The 16,052-nt window shown below is 41.2% G+C and overlaps 1 protein-coding gene across 1 annotated transcript in view; it reads right to left on the bottom strand.

The window, feature by feature from the left end:
* Positions 1-16,052, bottom strand: part of plxna2 (plexin A2) — a 312,486-nt gene that overhangs the window by 169,235 nt on the left and 127,199 nt on the right. The window lies entirely within an intron of this gene.

Below are 16,052 nucleotides of genomic sequence, written 5' to 3'. Positions count from 1 at the left end.
GACTTTGGCGGTGCGTCCCTGCTTCACTTCCTTCGTTCTAAAGCCGTCCATGTGGCCAAAAATGAATGTGAATATCAACAATGTTCCAAGGGGTTTGCAGGGAGCTAGGCATAAGTTAGATTGATTACATATTTCCTACTTTTGCGGCTTTGGAAATGGGATAATGCAGCTTTAACACAGACACATAATTCAGACGTTACGCCCCAACATTTGCTAAATTGTAGTGTTTTGACTGGATAATTAGCCAACTACGTTTGCCTTCTACCAAGTAATTATATCTGAAAGTAACAATTGTAAGCAAACCTGAGCACTTTGTTGGCTCCTCTTCCCACTCCGAGCCCAGCGCGGGGGAGACGCCTAAAGGAGCCGTCGTCCACTCTGACAGATGCAGACAGTGAGAGTGGGCCGCCGCGCGCAGTGACCGCCGCTAATCACACCAGAAACGGGACGCAGCTGAGAACGGGGCAAATGAGAGGTACGAGGGGGCTCGAACCGGGGCGCACATTTCTATTAATTAAGGCCTTGATGGGAGCTGACAGGACGGGTGCTGCTATCAAATAATGAGGTTAGGATTGGCCGATGGTTCCAGGGCACAGAGCGTGATTAGCAGTAATCCTGGCTTAAGTCAATTAACAATGGCTGTTCAGGGGCTCATGCAAATTAGAGGCTTTTGTGAGGTGGGCCAAAGTGAAGGGAGGGGGCCCAGGGTGACAGCAAGATCTGTACTAACTATTTAATTTGAGGGAGATTTCATTGTAACAGTATAGGGTAATTTGTTCTATGTGTTTGACCCATCCTGCAGTGCCACAGTGTCATGAGCAGTGTCCATTATGTCCTTTCTCCTGATCCGGATCGTGATCCCAAATGCTGTTTGGGAATTTGCATAATGTGCATTTATACTGCAACATTTAATGGGGTTAAGGTTGGATCATCTGGTCCACTATTAAATTAATCATACTTATTGTTAACTGGACTATACGGAGTTATAAAAAAATCTGATTAAAACTATAAATTAGAATGAACAATTTCATTAACTATGTTAGTATTTATTCTGTATCTAGAAGCCTTCATTCAAAAAAATAAAAAATTTAATTGAAAAAAAGTACAATCCATCAGTTTTTGCAAAGTAACTCTTTTACTGTCGTCTTTGTATTTTAATGACTATGATTGTTTGAAGGTCATAGTTAGTTGTTGTTGTACTTTGAACTTCTTATTCTTTTTTTTTCAGTTCCAAATATTAAATATGAATTTATTTCACTTCACGCATTAATTGATTTAGTTTAAGTAAGTCAATGAACACAGCAAGAAAGTAAATATAGTAAATATGCTTGTATCCAAATCACTCAATGCCTTTAACAAAGAATTCCGTTTTGTCTTATTTAAGCTTGAAAAGGAGAAGAAAAGTGACTGAACCCAACCCCCGTCTAGCTTCCTTTACACTTATACAGAAAAAAAAAAAACATGAATATACCATTAAAATATACCAACAATGGAAAGGACGCAAATCCGAACAATGGTGAGGACACCACCAGTCTAAACCCACACTGAGGGACAAAACATGATCCATCTTGAGTCTTATGCACTATTATTGGTACTAACTAACCGCTGTGCCACTGCGTCTGCTGCACTGACAACAGAGTCCGGATCATTCTCAGATCCGTCACCATTACAGAGGTTTGTGAGCGTCCGAGATCGAGCAGATGGGTGCTATAAAAACATGATTTAAAGATGGGCCTCATTGACCTGCAGGATGACCCTGGAGGTTTGATGAACACACTGTGTAAACCCGTGACCCCGGTGCGACCTCTGACCCCCCCGGTGCGTAGAGACGGCTGTAAACGGTCACACGGAGCCCGCATGGAGTCAATGTGTCGACGCGTACCACATATCTGCGGACGAACCCTCCGCGGGGGAAAAGGGAGAGCTTTTAGTCATTTCTACGGTGACGCTTTTGGTTTAACAATCATTGCGTATTAAGGATTATCCAGTAAAGTTATTGTAAAGTAACAATTGCAAGGTGTCAGTAAGCAACTTTATATTTTGGATTGGCAAAAGTCCTCAAAGAACCACCTATAAACAGGAAGCTGAAACTCTTTAATAGCAAACAAACGCTTTGGAGTTGCAAGGCCCTGAGCTTTTACTATATTTTACAAAGACATTACGCTCTGGAACCGGGATTGACAGGCATTTGGAGTAATGCATAGTTTATTAGTGTCGAAAGAAACGGCTAACGAGGCGAAAAGAAAGCAAAAGAGAATGCAGAGGACTGAGAAACAGCACGGGTTTCTGCAGAATCAACCAGCGAAGCGTAAACGATGTGGTAAATGACGTTATAGATTTTATTCTGAATGTTACGAGGAGATTTGAGAAGAGATTTTCTTTCACATTTGAGCAACACGTGGTACAAACAAAACTCGTTCATGCTCTGGATCCCGCCCCTCGCGCTGCATTCAAACTGAAAGTAAGACGTAAGATGGACTGACTGAACTGAAAGTGCTGCTGTTAATATGGGCCAAGCAGTAAAAACTTAAAAAGTACAACGTTTATAATCAAATGAATCCCTGATTCTTCCATGACCCCCGACCCTGACGACCGCAGGCATGAACCTTGTGTGCCAACATGAACAGCACCACTGATCATATGACTCGCTCACCACCAGCAGCAGCAGCAGAGTGGAGACATAATCGAGTTATTTACTTTGAAGTTACGAGTTGAAAAGACAAAATGCAGAACCCACAGCTGCAGCGCCTCATGACACACACATGACACTCACACGGTTTAAGTGCATGTCCTTCACACTCTCATGGATGAGGTGGGAAAAGGAAGGAGTTGGTTTGCAGCCGGAATTCTTTTGATTTTCACTATATGCTTTTGTACTGTAAGTTTGACACCTATTTAGGGCTGGGCAGTGGACTCTCATAGGCAATATCATGGCAATTGATCAGAAATGTGCTGAAACGTACCCATTCATGTCTGGGTTTGGGCTCAAGTATGGTGCAAACATTGAAAAAAATCTGTTTTTTAGCAGCCTTTTTATCAGAACACGCCCTTTATATTCAGATTCTGCAAATTTCCAAAACTTAAATTGCGATATAATATATTTTTCAACACATATGACACTGTGCATTTCATTTTTTTAGGCTTAGAACAGAAAACTAGCAACCAACCCCCTGAGGCTGTGTCGGGCACATTTGTATTCCTAAAATAGCACTGGTACAAGTGAAAATAGCAAAGTGTCAGACGGGCTCCGAGTCCTGTCTCCTGAATGAAACGCTAAATGGCCTCATCAATAACATTGGATGTGCTTATTGACAGGTGAATTTATCCTCATTTGTCCAGGTGTCAATATCAAACGGCGCTGTCTGGCAAAACACTCGCTACCATCGCCGTGGTAACAACTCGCACCTGGCTAACGCAGGGATCAGACATTGATTTTCTGAGCGTAAACCTCCTGCAGCGTCATTGTCCAGCTGCCTCTGCAAACATCACAAACAAAGTCCAGCAACATTCAACTAAAACTAGTCTAAATGTGGCTACTGGTCAAATGTTTCTATTTTATACTTTATTGCATTGTTTTTACTCCATTTTGTATTGTAAAAGTAAAAGTAAAGTATATTTAAATGAAATTATGTATGGTTTCATTTCCCCCCCAGGTTTTTACTGCAATCCAAGTAAATCATAATTTTATATTTTGTTCAAATTATGAATTAGTCATTAAAAATTGCTTATTTTTTTTGTTAAATGAATGGTCTGATTGAAATATATTTTGAATGTTGTTGTATTTTTCTTTTTGAATGCTCATTTAGATCACAAAGCTTTATTCTCAGGGAAATGGATCTGCAATGCTAAGAAAAATAATCCCTTTTATTCTTTCTGTTCTCTAGATTATGTTGTGGTTGGATAAAAAACAGACATTGTCAGTTTTGTAGTGGTCAATTTCAGTTCATCAGATTTATTTTTCTGATCTTTCTATTTATGTGTAATCGCTTTCCAGTTGAATTTTGACATTTTTTTCGTTAAAAAAACAAAAACTAAAAAAACCAACATCAGTTTTCATATGAGCAAAAAATGCCTTATATTCAACTATATTTAATTATATTCTGTACCTGGTAAAGTAGTATTTTAATATTCTGCACTCTCAACCTGAAATAATTCATAAAAGAAACTAAGATAACTGACTCCAAAAGCTTCTTGCGATTGTCTAAATGTGTGGATATTATGACAGAACTTAATAATGGTAATAACCAAAAAAACAAAACACAGAATATAACCTGAAATAATGAGATGAATATGACGAAATAATTAATTAAATCCTCTGCATTTGACTCATCCATGAGTGGGAAATCGCAGCACTGTACAATCCAAACCCACCTTCTTAGACACAATACTAAGTCTGTGTCCTGTTGTTGTTGTTGTTGTTGTTGTGCACCGAGCCGAACACACACGCTCCGTAGAGCAGACCTGTTTCCTGCGCACTGATTGGCTGAGTGGAGGGTGGGACCTTCTGCAGCTGTGTGGTCCATATGTGCCATGTTTGAGCTGTCAACAATTACATCAAACCCCTCGAAAAACCCGATCTGCATAATACAAACAACAGCGTGGATATACGGCTGTGACGACGCCACGGGCAACGTTTGACCTTAATTTAAGCTTTAACACAGGGGGAAACGTCCTTCCTTTTGGAAAGCGTTACAGATTATATGCAGTCATTTGAAAATGTTGCCCAGCGTGACACAATCTATCTTGGAAACAAAAGAGTATCATGATCACTTCCCATTTTCGAAAATATGACATGATCGATTATATGTATATTTCTTACACCACTCATATCAATTGGATATAGTTTGGGTCAGATGCCCTTCCAAAAACAACCATCTCACTCTCTAAAGTTGAAGCTGGCACAATCAACTAGCATGTACCGTCTGTTTAAAATCCAAATTCAAAGACAAACTTTAAAGACACAGAAAACAGGAAGTATTTGTTCTAACATTGAAAATTAGATTGTGGGAAACCTTCGCGGAGCCCTAAATTGTGTCAGACAGTTTTAATCTACCACATTCCAGCGTGCGAGGCCGAGCACGGCACTGCTGCGGCGGAGAAGGACTCGTTATTGGGACGCTTTGTCCGAGTGTCACCGAAACACATCTTTAGAGAGAGTGACAGAGGCTGGGGTCAGAGTTCAAAGCCCTGGTCATGTTCGGCGGGGGCGGCGGCGAGCTAACAGGACGGCCCGGGGTCAGAGGGGGGACAAAAGGGGCGCTTGTACTGGAGGTGGGAAGCAGTGGTCTTCCTTTTAGTCTCCAGAGCGACAGCAAAAAGGGCAAGAGGGGGTCGAGAGAGAATATGGATGAATTAGTGCCAATGTCTTAAGAAAATTAACAAAAAACACGGCAAAAAACAATGAGTAAATGGAGTATTTTAACAGGCATTCAGCTTTCATGGTTTGGAAATCCCAGCTGTACATTTGGACATCGTTTTTGATTGCTTCTACTAGCAGTGGAGGGTATCGTCATGGTGAAATAAACAAAAGCTACCATGCCCTGCTAAGTTAATGTAAGCATGCATGCGTAATGGACGTGATTTGACGGCATAAATGCTCAAAAGGAGTCCAAAAATAAGCAAAAATCTGGGGAATTCAGAATCAAGTGTTTTCTGAGGCTCAGAAGGAGAGGACTTACTGACCAAACTAACATGAATGAGGCAACACTTCACCAACATGATTAAACGTTCAGAAATATGTCCTTTGCATATTCTTACCACATTGGAATCGAGCAGTCACATGTGCATAGCCATTAACACCAGCAAATCAGCAGCGCCCCAGAACCCTGCAGAACGATGAGGCGCTGGCACGTCAGCTAATCTAAGCATGGACCAAGTGTGAACGAATCCCATTTCCTGGAGACGCGATAACCGCTCAACCCATTTCCTATCCCGATGTAACTACAGCGGCCAAACAAAGGTGCGGGGAACAGGCGAGAGAGGGAGGACGTGAATGGTGGCGAGCGAGTGGGGGGGAAAGAAAAAAAGAAGAATTCATGCATGGATTTCAAATTTCACAGATGAGCACCTTGGAAGAAATTGCCAAGATTGGAAAGATGGAAAAGCTGGGATTCCTTTTCTTTGGTGATAATCTGGTGTGCTGTAATGTAACTGTCCCATACAAGCAGTCAACGCTGTGCTAAAGTGATGGCTAGGCATGGTCGGGCAGAGCTAAGAGGGTTCGGGGCGGTTTTACAAGGCGGCTCGGAGCCCCTTGGTCGGTCATGCCCAAAAAGGATGTCACGCTCAGTCTTTAAAGAGCTGGCAATTAGACAGCTCAAATTTCACTGGATTCACTGTTATTATTCCGAGTGCCAGTTACGTACAGCTATAAAGCCCCGCACAGGGCCCACAGCTCCAGCACAAAGTCAACACCTGTCTGTCCTCCTCTTCAATTACGAGGAGATTAAACACTCCACTGGTGATGTCCAGCTTTTGTGGTTTTGGGCAGGGATTGATTTCAATAGTATTAAAGTAGTCAAAAATATGAGAGAGACAATCAATCAACCGTTTTAAAGGCTCAATACCACTATCATCAGCTGAAGATAGAGTGTAATAAAAGTTATAAGTTAGAAGATGACACCAAACAAGAATAACACTCGATACAGCTGGATTTGGGCTGCAGGTTTTCAAAAACGTCTTTAACCTTTAGATGGAGCCCTTCAGCGGTCAGTAGAGGGTGAACCACAGTGCATTACGAGTAAACACAGACAACAGGGCGTGATAGGTCTTTGAACTATACACAACACGACATTTAACACGTTGTTTAGTCGTGATTATGAATGAACCACTCATAAAGCGTCAAGCTGTAACATTGCTATAGCATTAGCCTGGTTGGTAGCAAAATGTTGGATTAATTCTAGTTTGACATACAGTACCTGGATGTCTCAAAACTGTCACCATTTTTTTGTCTAGTTATTACAGTACAGTAGAGAATAATTCATTACATCGTCACTTTACAATTACACTGATAATACGGCACAAGTGTAAAGGTAAGTCACCTTTTATAGCCTCAGCTCCTCTGACGCTGAGGCGATTTTAGCTGTTTAGCATATCACATAGAAACATAACCTATTGATGATGCCCCGTGCTCCTTTACAAAGTCAACATCTGCCTCTTTCCCCTGCTTTAATCTGCCGATGCTAAACACTCGCCTTGTAATGTCTGTGTTTGGGCCGCGTTTATTGTTTCCACAAACCTTTTGGTGCAGAACTGAAGCCGGGCACAGGTTTCACTTCAAAACCCCCTCAGATGTTAAATCTCGATTGTTTCCCCATAAATAATGCATCACTGTGGGCTTTGCAGACTGGCCGCTGACCAAAGCAAAGCGCCATCATACAGTCAGTGATTCTGTGGCGGGCGTGCCAGTGGTAACAGCACAATACCGCTAACAAAAGCAACCAAATCCCGCTCATAAAAATGTCAATAAGTCCGGACCCCATAGACCCCCATTTGATACTGGAGTCGTTTCTGCCAGTTTTCCCCTCGCGCGCTGCAGCGTGTTGATAAAGCCGCAACAAAAGGAAGCGACCGCCACTTTGGGCTGTGCGTAGGAAAACAGCAGAGTCGCAGTTTTGTGCCCTATGCCCTCCAGTTGTACACTTTCTAGATGACTAAAGCAAACATGGGAATATGCAAAGACTTGAAAGAGGAGGGGGGGGGGCACGCTGCTGCCTACAGGTCAGTTTGCATGTCGAGAGAGGGAGCGGGAGTGTAAGGGTGGAGAGGATTTGTATTGGCGACAAGAGCGAAGGAGCAGCCCCATGTGACCCAGCCCACAGAGTTGTCGAGTGCACGGGAATTGTCAAAGAAGTAGGAAAATAAAGAGGATGTATTGGACAAGTCACGGGCTTCGGCTTCCCGTTTTAAATTGTTAATTGCTATGGCAACAGCCCTAACTTATCATCATTCTGAAACATATGGCTATCCAATTATAACTGGACTGGACAATGCATGGGGTTCGCTCGCCGTGGGTATAGTGGTTTTATGGACTTTTATGGATCGGGTATCGATTCCTTATCTTCAAAAACCAATCCGATACTTCAATTAGCCCTTATGACTTCAACACCAGCAGAGATACTCACAGCCCAAGTATCGGTATCGGTATCACAACTGAAAAAGCTGTATGGGTGCATGGTATTGGTACCACTTTGGCGTCGTGACCGTTTGACAAATGTTCCAAATTCCCCCATTTGGAACAGAAAATCATAAAAGAATCAGTGACTCAATAAATTTGGGGTGATAACACACATAAACAGACAGTGCTTTGAACGATAGGATAGAACATGAGAAAAGACTAGTCCAGTAATATAAATAAATGGTCTCGTTGTCTGATCGATATCATTGTGATACATTGAGCTTCGCACATTAGCTCCATAAACCAGCAGAGTCCATACATCTATATACATTCAGCTCTGGTACTTGGTACGTTACACTGTGAAGTTGTATTATTACTTTTATCCTCCATCCAGCGCATCAATGTGCGGCATTCGATTTAATATAGTGCCTTTGCCTGCATGTTTTTGAGTGAAGAGTGAAGGATTCGGTTTGAAATCCTCGGCTTTTGATGCAATATTAAACCCAGTGAGGTGTTGCAGGAATGTAAGACTTCTCATATCATGCAAAAGGAGGGGAAAAAGAAGTCTTAAAACCAACTTCAAAACTGCTCCGACCAATGCCACGCCAGCCTTTGCCTCCGGCTGCTCTGCTCACACCGGACAAAAGGAATACTGGCACAGAGTGAAATGGCAAACATGGATATACTTTTATTTATTTATTTTATAGTCAATTTAATCCCACATTCAACCAAGAATCGACTGTAGGAGACAAGAATTCAAAGGAAGTCGTCTTACTTACTAGATATTTTTCTCAAACCAAGTCGAACATTGAAGGATGCGCCAAATGCAGAGGTCAAATTACAGAGAAATATCGCTTTATACCCTTATTGAAAGTGTACATTATAACTTCAGCTAATTTGAAGCATTCTTCCTCTCTTAACATTCACATTATATCACCCTCCTGGCATCGTTTGAACTCATCTATTCCCTTTTTGGCATTACAGAATCCCAAATCTGCAGTGGATCTATAAATAGCGCCGGCAGTCACGCCCACTGGCTCGCGCAGCCCTGAGTCAGACATGTGATCTGGCACAAATCCACACAAAGATCCGCACAATGGGAGTCTACAGCAGAGTTTTCTACAGACGCGGTGGGAATCTGAACGTGACGCAACAAATGTGTCTTTGAACGTCGTCTCAGCTGCAGCGAGATGAGGCGGCGGCGTGCATTCCAGGATGCGCAGGAGTGACTTAGAAACCTACAAGGAGAAGAGGAGCAAGAGGCAGCAGCTGTACATTTATTCATATTTACTTGATCAAACACATTACTTGTCACCAAACACATTTCTGTTGACATAATATTGGCTGAATATCGTCATCGGGAAGAAAAATATTACTTGTTGTGATTATTGCCCACTCCAACGACACAAACAAACTAAAATATGCTCAAAAAAAGAGTAGATTGGAAAGAAAAAAACAATTAAAAAACTTCCTGTGTAATCATTAAGAAATAATATCAAGTAATAATAATAATTCTGCACAATTGAGGTTTCTTTTTTCGAGCGATATGTGAACCTCAACCAAGACTACCAACTTAATTACAGTCTTTACTTTCCACTGCTCTGCATAATTCAAGTATAATTAGCGATGGGAAAAAAACAAACAAACACAGATCTGGAAATTAATTTTAGGCATTCATCATTTTAGTACAAACTCATAACGGAATCGTCACAAACTCATAGTCGCAATCGTCACATTCAAGTCTTAAAATAAAGCGCCATGTGTTTCCTTTAGGCGGTTACTCAGCCAAAACCAAATATCTGCCTCAATGATATGCTTAAAAGTACAAATATTCACCATATCAGTCTATTTCTAGTAGTAGCATTTACAGTATCTACAGAAACCATAATAGCAGCTATAGTTGCTCGGGCCGCCACAATTAATTTGTGATAATGTATTAAATGTAGATGTCTACGTTGGCATGACTCCAATTGCTTTTAATTTGATATGCACGATTGACTAGAGTTTGAAATTACTTAGTTACTGACAGAAAAAAAAAAAACATGTATCATTCAAATATTGCACGGGCAATGTTAAAAGTTAAATCAACAGTCAAACAATCTCCATATGGACTGAAAACAGGGTCATTTGTCTTTAACTAAACCATGTATAACAATTAAGTACAGTTTTAGTCTTGGGCCAGAGGTGGGGACCTAACTTCTACACAACAGTAATTAGGTATGTTCTTCGGTTGTCACTAGTAGTCTATATAAGACGGTTTTGGTTTTTCTCTCATTTTATCTTCAGGATGTAAATAAATCTGTGTTTAACTTCACAACAGTCTCACACTTCCTACAGCTCCGAGTCGCACCACAACACAAGACAAACGTGTGAAAAACTGAAGCGGTGCCATTTCTACCAGTGCAGATCGTGCCCTCGTGAATGAAATACCACAAAACCACCGCGTATACTACAACTTGTACTACTATTTTAATTGGCCACAAGAGCGACCGGCAGTGCCTTTGGGATGGACTTGAAAAATGAAAGCTTTGATAATTAGTCCAACCTAATTAGCGAATTACTGAGTAAATACATTCTAAACTTTTCATTCATCCCAATATACTCCTATTGAAGAGCAACCGAACTCCAATTCAAGATGGAAGAAAAGGTGTGAGAGGAAATGATCTGGACACGGTTTTGGAAAGGAGATGTTTCGACCCCGGGAAGGAGAATATTAAAGTCAGAGTAGTTTAAGGCTATAACGTCTCCCTTAGAGCAGTGCCTTCTACATTCTCAGTACCTTCAGATTGAAAGTGACTTTAAGATGGCAGTTGAAACGTCTCATTTCCCAAAAATAGTGTCCAGATGACTTTGTTAAACCTTTTCTACAATGGAACACGGCTGGATGAATGAGAGATTATACCATATCCAAGTCAAGATGGAATCATTATTAATACAAGGAATACTGCAATTTACCTACACTACTGTATGCATACTACTACTACTACTACTACTACTACTACTGCTACTACTACTACTACTACTACTACTACTACTACTACTACTGCTACTACTACTACTACTACTACTACTACTACTACTACTACTACTACTACTACTACTACTACCCCCAGCAGCTATTGTCCTTTCAAACAAGCTCACTCTGCGAAATAGAATAATCCATTATTTCTGTTTTTATATGATGTGCCTCTTAATCACTGCAAACCAAATAACCGAGTACTACTTCTACAAACTTCAGAAATAATTCCGAAACCTACTATCAAATCCACTATCAAACTTAATTAAATTCATATTCTGTCCATTTTAAAACTATATAATTTAATTTCACCACGTTAAGTATAAGACATTTTACAGCAGAGTCAATAAAAACATTAACCATTTTAGATAGGATTTGAAAACACCCGTCCAAATAATTTTGTCCGGGAGTACGGGGGCCGACAAGGCGAAAAAACGAGTAGCTTTGGCATTCTCCGGACCACGGCTCGGCAGCCAATCAGAGCCAAGCACACAAATTACGTCGCCCAATCAGTGCGCAGCATGCAAATTTTCACTTGTAAACAGTAAACTGTAATGGCGGACTATTGTCAAATGCTTCCCGGCCCGATTTAATGATAATATTATTATAAAATGCCCGTCCACATTTTAAAATATCCGTCCAAAATACGGGAAGACGGGTCTCTATCTAAAAGCCTGGCATTAACCATCGCTGTACCACCACCGCTACTACAACTTGTACTATTACTGCTCATAATACTCAAACTACAACTACCACAACCTCTTTCTCCAACTACTACTACAACTTGTTCCCCTTCCAGTCTACATTCTGCCGTTCTGCCAGTCGATACAAAGAACCTGTTTGTTATTCAGAGCAGGAAACAGATTTGGAGCCAAAATCTGCCCCGCATTTCCGTTTGATATCATCCCGCCTTTGTTCTCCCCGACTCCCATCGACACGCGCTCGGCCTCAGACGCCAGCAGCTCGACGCGCGGGAACAAGAGGTGCCAAGAAGCAGGCAGGTCCTATGATGTTCCACGCCTTAAAGCACAGCCCGGGGTGACGTTTAGGCTTACAGAGGTCAAATAGCTGGATTGACTCCCAAAGCAACATGGACGGGATGGAAGACTTGACATTAAAAGGAAATTGTGTTGTTCTGGCTTTTGGATTATTGTCGAACATATAGCATCAGTTTCTCCTCAGTTTTGCCCCCGACAAGTCTCGTGTCTGAAAGATCGGGACGAATGAGCGATGTTCTGACCAAGTACTACAAGTAATATGCTAATGCTATGTATTTCTTTTACTCTCATGTGCACATTTAAGTTCAAAATGAGCCCAACGTTCAGGCAGGTGCAAAAAGTAACATGAATAAACTTTCTTTCTATTAAACTAAAATGACTGGCGTGCTAAGGCGAGGCAACACATTTTGAACCATTTCATTTTGAACAATCTAGCATAATTGGCGGGAATTCAGTAATCCAGATCTATGGAGAGGCAAGCGTAGTAACAATGCATGTATTTTAAATGATTCATTCGCACAAAAAACAACAGTAAGTAGTAGTAAAAAAATGTTAAATACAGAAGTTAAAGGCCCTACTGAGGAACATTTCAAGGCAATAGAATAATGTAAATAACTATCAATGTGTAAAGTAAATAAATAACCTTGATTTCCTGCGTCTTTTACCCGAGACTGTGGGAGAAAAGATGTTTAAAAAAAGGCTAAAATAGCATCCGTAAGAGCAAGCGATGCTAGCATAGCGTAGGTGCATGGACTTAAAAACCAAGGAGGAGCTCTACATGAGGAGGGAACCAGCACATAACAAGAAAAAGCTATGACATATGTTTTAAGCTCCCAAAAGGGACACAACCTGATGCGTTTTGGATGTTAAAAGCTCCCCAAAAATGTATTTAAAGAGCCACAGATGTATCTCATTCGGGAGTTTACACGTTCACATACCGACATAGAAAAACAAGGGTTAAGGTTGGCAGAGGCTATTTTAGGACTGGATATGTTAAGTGTCTATTGCATGCCAGAATCCTTGAGAGCGGGAGACGATGGAGGCTACACGCTGCATGCTAATAACACTCACGGCTCATTCAGATCACTAGCAGTTTGAGCCCAACATCAAACGGCTGTTTCATGAGCTGAATAAAGCTAAACCAAACATATCAGTGTCTAACCCTTTTTCTTCTCTCCCTTTTTGAATTTTTTCTCTCTTTTTTTTTCTCCTGCACATAAAATTGGGTGATGTCATACACTTGCTGAATCACTCCAAAACAGGAAAAGGCTGGACTCAAAACCCGAGGATCCGTAGAGAGTGAGCTGTATCGGAGGCAGTTGTAAATCTCTCCTCCGTCATCTCCGCTCCTGTCAGCAGTGGCCACTATTGTCTAAATAAGTGCCCCCTCTGCAGATCTTCACCTGTGAGGCCCTCAGCCGCCCTCAGCCCCTCTTGTTCAGTGATAAAAGCGCAGATAAAACCAGCGGATGGCCATCGATCAGAGGGAGTGACAGGCGTGCCCGTCTCCGCGGCCACCAATCCACGACTTCTACCCGGGAACGTTTACGACCATTTTCAGCTCTGCGCTACATCCCATAATATTTCTTTCAACGCAATGGTTCTTTTATGTCCTTGAGAAACTGCTAGTCCTTTTCTTCTTTTCTTTTTTAAATCATTTATTTTTTCAACAAACAGGGCAAGACCACAAAGAAACAAACCAAGCAAAAATTTAATTAATAATTTAGGAAGGTCAACGGAAAAATAAAGTTATGGCACACAAAGTCTAAAACAAAAGTCCCATTTAGTTAAGTTTTCTTTACAATTTGAAGTTTTGAATTCCTTTTCAAAGTGGCATATTTTAACAAGTATTGTTTCTTTGACTAAAAAGTGAGCACGGCCCGACAGAAAGACGGTCTTTGTCTTGATTCCTGGACTTTCTATATGTTCCCTGTGTGTTTGTGTGAACAACACATTCTTACTTTAAATAGGTTCACCTTTACACAGCTCTTACCTGTAACTGCATGTCTGCATGGTGGTGGTGGTGGGATGGGGGCAATGTAGGTCTTTCCTTCCTGCTGCTGTCAGACTTTATAACAAAAACTGTTAGTACTGAACACTCGCAATACTGACCTAACCTAATACTGATGTGCAATTCCGTCATATGTGCAATTACTGTGAAATTTATGTGCAATCTATGTGCTGTCGTGACACATATTCATGTGCAATTACTGTCGTGATCACATGCAATGGTATTTATGTATTTATTTATTCATTTGTCTATGGGAGTTTTTATTTATTTATAGGAGATCTTCTACTGAAAGTGTTTTTCAGACTTCCTATAAGTGATCTGTTCTTCTGTATCTACCTCTGTATCTACCTGCGTTGCACCAATGAAATTTCCCCATGTGGGACAATAAAGGAATATCTTATCTTATCTTATATAGAATATTTAATAAATAAAGCTTTGGAGTAAATCTTTGATGGGATGAGAAACCGTTTCTATGAGACGAGACACAATGGAAAAGGAAATTGTGTCCTCGAGAACAAGACAAGATTTTGACATTGTTTTATATTTTCGCTGTCTTTGCTTTACAAAAATCAATGCTTCAAAGTTTTTTTTTTTCCATTCAAGGCAAATTGGAGAAAAATGTCAAGATAATTTCCCCCCCCTTTGCACAAACTTTTGACATATTTATCTCATGAGATTTTGTCCCATCCTTAGTTTCTGTTATAGACTTTGATGCCGTCAGAGGGAAAAACAATTCTCTGGAACCGGAACGTTTTTTTGAATGAAATATAAAAACAATACGACTTTGAACTAGACATTGAGTCTACTGTGATAAAATGTAAATATATGATTATACAAACTATTATATCAACTGACAACAATCACACCTTTGCTACTGAATAATGCCTCCTCTATTTGCCGTAATAGTAAAACTAGAATCCCCTTTAAGTTGTTGAACTTTCTGCCAGTTTTTGCTCCTTCTGGATTGGCACTACACTACTACCTCCCATTGCTGCTTTTAAAGGTAAGAATACTTTTAAAAGAAAGGTGAGGTGTTAAAAAGCTTCAAATATCCTGATACAAGAGCCCCCCGGAGGGCAGCTCGGCGCCCCCAGCGGACGGTGCGGCGCTATGTCACTTCATCAGACGTGTGTGAACGCCTAACCTTGCCCCGTGTCGCGCTCTGGTCCCGCCCTCTGGTCCCGCCCTCTGGTCCCGCCCTCTGGTCCCGCCGTCTCCTCATCAGTCACTCTCCCTCCCGTGTACAACTGTGACTCCACACCTGGCCGTTTTCTCCCATCTCTCCTCACTCCCTCTCTCCTCCTGCCCTCATTGTTCTGCTTCATTATCAAACGCTGTCACCGTGTCCCCCGCTGAGCCGTGTAGGATATTTATAGCCGGACTCCGGGTGGCAGAGGAGCTGATGGAGAGAGTGAGGCCATCTCAGGCACTGCTGGAGACTCGGTACAACGTGGCACATTCTTCAAACAGTCAAATGCGCAACATCGTCAGGACTAATCAAAAAGAGCAACACTTGCAGATGATTATTCTACACTCAAAAAGGATTAAACGTCTCTTGTGTCTTCCCATACTCAAATGTGTGAGTACTTGTACATGTAAACAGGCAAAATTAGGAAGATTTTTTTTACATATTTTTGCTCTTATATCTGTACTTTTACTTCAGTAACAAAATGTAATACTTCTTCCACTTCTGATACTTCAACAAAAGCCACCCAGTCAGGAGCAGTGGGTGAACTGGAGCATTTTGGACTGGATTACTTTGCTTGAGAATTAGCCTAGACATAATCAGTGCACTCAGTACATCCAGGCACAGAGAGAACATGCAAACTCGAGGCAGAATGGCCAAGATTGTAATTAAATCAATGATGAGTACAGTACAAGGCAGAAACTCAAACTTGGAATAATCTGGTT

The sequence above is a fragment of the Eucyclogobius newberryi genome, unplaced genomic scaffold, assembly GCF_026437365.1.
Source record: "Eucyclogobius newberryi isolate DKJ021-1_F unplaced genomic scaffold, fEucNew1.0.hap1 SCAF_17, whole genome shotgun sequence".
NCBI classification, from domain to species: domain Eukaryota; kingdom Metazoa; phylum Chordata; class Actinopteri; order Gobiiformes; family Gobiidae; genus Eucyclogobius; species Eucyclogobius newberryi.
The sequence above is the reverse complement of the archived record's forward strand: the minus strand, read 5'-3'. Positions and strand labels throughout refer to the sequence as shown.